This window comes from Pseudonaja textilis, chromosome 5 (genome assembly GCF_049901715.1).
Source record: "Pseudonaja textilis isolate UNSWEBS1 chromosome 5, rPseTex1.2, whole genome shotgun sequence".
In the NCBI taxonomy this organism is placed as follows: domain Eukaryota; kingdom Metazoa; phylum Chordata; class Lepidosauria; order Squamata; family Elapidae; genus Pseudonaja; species Pseudonaja textilis.
This window is the reverse complement of record NC_141994.1, coordinates 66,482,447-66,486,437: the sequence shown is the minus strand read 5'-3', so window position 1 is coordinate 66,486,437 and position 3,991 is coordinate 66,482,447. Positions and strand designations below refer to the sequence as shown.

The window sequence follows — 3,991 nt, the reverse complement described above, 5'->3', positions numbered from 1 at the left end:
TTCAGTATGAGATGAATTTTCTCTTGAGTTGAAGTTAACTTCTGATGACCTCTGAGACACATCCTTGAGATTGTGGGAAAGGATTACCGCTGTCTTCTTCTGAAAGAAGGAACAGGGGGGAACATGACATCTGTCTTCCAGTACTTGAGGGTCTGTCACAGAGAAGAAGGGGTTGACCTATTTTCTAAAGCACCTGAGAGTAGGACAAGGAGTAATGGGTGGAAGATCATAAAGAGACACCCAACCTAGAAATAGAGCGGGGAATCTGCTTTTTGGAGCTGTGGGTGCACCATCATTGGAGGTTTTCAAAAATAGACTGGACAATCATTTGACCAGGATGGTATAAGCACTCTCGCCTTGAACAGGGGGGGATAGACTAGAAGACCTCTGAGGTCCCTTCCAACCCTATGATTCTGTTTTATTAAGTTTTTTTTTTTTAGATTTGGCAGCCTAACCTACAGCCACAGTGCTTCTGAAAGGTCACCCATTTATCATTTAGTGTAAACCACATTTGTCAGGTTCTGACACTGTTCAATGCATAAACCTTGAGTCAATTTTCCTATATTAATAAAGCAGGATGTATATATCATGTATGTAGAAAGCCCATAAAATGTTTTGTGTGTGTTTGTGTGTGTGAGAGAGAGAGGGGGGGGGAAGGAGAGAAGCAGAGGGAGAGAGAAGGAGAGGGGAAGGGAGAGAGTTTGGTGTAGTCGTTTAAGGTACTAGGTGCCGAGATTGGGACACTGTGAATTCTAATCCTGATTAAGCCAGCCGGTTGACTTTAGGCAGCTCACTTCCTGTCAGCCCTGGGAAGAAGGCAAGGGCAGCATCACTTCTGGAAAAATAAGGTCAAGAAAATCTGCAGAAATTTGTCCACATATTCACCAGGAATCAAGGCTGACTCAAAGTTAGCCTTTCCCAAAATCCTACAGAGCAATATATGAGTTTCATCTTCATCTCAAAAGAGCTTTAAAAAGAAAGAAAACGATGTCAGAAAACAACAGTGATGTATCCTGAAAAGAATGAAACCCACCATATAATTTCTCCTACAAGGGAAAAACAGCTCTTGAGAAAACAATTTCACAAATCTAGAAAGGGTGAGTTGAACAAAACCAAGGCAATCTGGCATGGGAAAAAAAAAAATTAACGCTGGCATTCTGCAATATTACTCCGGATGCCCAATGATATTTAACTCTACAATTCCTATCCTGCCTTTTTATATTCAGCACTTTGGATTCAATTCTATAAACAATTTTTGAAGGGCACGGAGACATGAACACAGACCCTGTCCTCAGTTCTGAAAGACGGCCATGTGATTCCAGGGAAAAGCATGGCTGTGAGTAGCCAGAGACTACATAAATACGCCGTGTACTTGCATGGGTAACAGGTAGCATTCTGGTGAATCAATCAATACCATCACTGGTTAGGACATTCTGTGAGAGGGTCCACAATGTGTTCTTCTAATTTCCAATGTGCCCACCAGATTAAAAAATAAATTGGATACTTTGGGGTTAAGGTCTTCTCCTTATTTGCTTGTATTCTTGCTTTTAATTTTAAAAGTTGGTTATGGTTTCCACCTATAAAGTTAGGTGAATCTTTAGTGGAGCATGAGGTAGAATGCTACAGATCCCCATGTAGCCACAGGACAGGTCACAATGGCCTTACTCAGTTAGCTTTCACAAGCCAGACCTCGGTAATTGAAGTTCTAGTTCAAGATTACTAGAACCTTCAAGCTACTCCAAAGGCCCCTGATAGAAGTAAGCTAAAAGTCTATGGAGATTCTCAGTCATCCAGGTCATGGTTGTCTTAAAGGGGCCGTTTCAGGAAGCAACTGGACTTTTTGGTTTTTTTCTTTGAAGACTTTTCGCTTCTCATCCAAGAAGCTTCTTCAGCTCTGACTGGATGGTGGGGAATGGAAGGAATGGGATGAACACCCTTCAAATAGTATGGGAGTATGAACGGATTTCAAGAAAAAAAAATGCAGATTACAGGAACACTACTCCGGTGACCCTGAGGACACAGATAAACCTCAGTGACTCTCTAAAAGAATGCAAATGACCAGCTGTCTGCAAGAAATATACAGTAAATCCTTCCATTCCTTGCCATCCGATCAGAGCTGAAGAAGCTTCTTGGAGGGGAAGTGAAACGTCTTCAAAGTATAAACAAGAAAGTCCAGTTGCCTCCTGAAAAAGCATCTTTGTGAGCTAAAGGTTGCTAATGCAAAGTATGGTTAAATTTCTTCCAGTGTAGATTACTGTTGCCATTGGAAGCCTCTCAGAGAACAACATGAGAAAGTGATTAATAAAATGCTGCAGAAAGGAGACAGTAAGGTAAGTGGAGAGAACAGAATAGGAGATGAAATTCAAATTGCTGAGCATGAACACAAGGAAAACTCTCCTCTACAAGTGGAGATCATGTTTCACGTACTCAAGAAATCTAATTCTGAAAGATGGGGTTTTTTTTTTTTCAATTGAAATAAATTTTTGCTCCGATCTCAGACTGCAAAAAAAGTATTATGTCGAGATACTCAGTAGCACTGCTTCAGTTTACACCACTGGACTGTCCTCTCTCTGCTCTTCTCTCCCTCTCAGGAGATATAACCCAATTTAAGGATGGGAAACCATCACCAGCAACTTCTGCTCACCACCAATGGAGATACTACAGATAGAGTAACATCTTTTTAGACTTCCTTATATCCTCCAAACATCATACTTTCCATATTGGTTGGTAACCCCCATTCATGGTTATGAGATTGTGCTCATATTTCTAAGGGCAAGGGACAATGGATAATATTTTGTTGGTGGCCAAGGGCCACCAGGAGTGGACTTGTGATAGAATAGAATAGAGTAGAGTAGAGTAGAGTAGAGTAGAGTAGAGTAGAGTAGAATAGAATAGAATAGAATAGAATAGAATAGAATAGAATAGAATAGAATAGAATAGAATAGAATAGAATAGAATAGAATAGAACAGAACAGAACAGAATAGAATAGAATAGAATTCTTTATTGGCCAAGTGTGATTGGACACACAAGGAATTTGTCTTGGTGCAAATGCTCTCAGTGTACAGAAAAGAAAAGATACATTTGTCAAGAATCATAAGGTTCAACACTTAATAATAGTAATAGGGTACAAATAGGCGATCAAATCATGCTAGTAAACAGTCAATAAAAATTGTAAGGATACAAGGGACAAAGTTACAGTCCTACAATCACAAGTGGGAGAGGATGGGTGATAAGGAGTGATGAGAAGATTAACAGTAATAGTAGTGCAGACTTCGTAATAGTTGAACAGTGTTGAGGGAATTATTATTTCATGGAAAGTGAGCAAGGTTTGGATTTTCGTGTGGGTATATAAAAGTATGGGTTCATGCAGGTAATTTTATTGAATTAGCTGAGAAGATAGCAAGTGTCAGAATAACAGAGTTGGAAGGGACTTTGAAGGTCTTCTATTTCAATTATTTTATCAGGCAGGATACCCCATATACCATTTCAGACAAATAGTTGTCCAATCTCTTCTTAAAGAACTCCAGTGTTTGAGCACCTACAACTTTTGGAGGAAAGTTGCTCCACTGATTAATTGTTCTCACTGTCAGAAAATTTCTCCTCTGCTCTAGGTTGCTTCTCTCTTTCATTAATTTCCATTCATTGGTTCTTATGTTGCTTTCCGGTACTTTGAAAAATGGTTTGCCTCCCTCTTCTTTGTGGCAGCCCCTCAAATATTGGAACGCTTGTCTCATGTCACCGCTAGTCCTTTTTTTCATTAGACTAGACATATCTAATTCCTGCAAGCATTCTTCATACGTTTTAGTCTCCCAACCTCTAATCACCTTTGCTGCCTCTTCTCTGCACTCTTTCCAGAGTCCCAACAGCTTTTTTATATTGTGGTGACCAAAACTTGATGCAATATTCCAAGTGTGAGCTTATCAAGGCATTACAAAGTAGTACAAACACTTCGTGTGATCTTGGTTCTGTCCTTTTAGCTCGCTCACTCTT

At 39.8% G+C, this 3,991-nt stretch overlaps 1 protein-coding gene across 2 annotated transcripts in view; it reads right to left on the bottom strand.

Annotated features, from left to right (window-relative positions):
• Positions 1–3,991, bottom strand: part of SOX5 (SRY-box transcription factor 5) — a 1,005,438-nt gene that overhangs the window by 540,262 nt on the left and 461,185 nt on the right. The gene's annotated exons all lie outside the window — the stretch shown is intronic.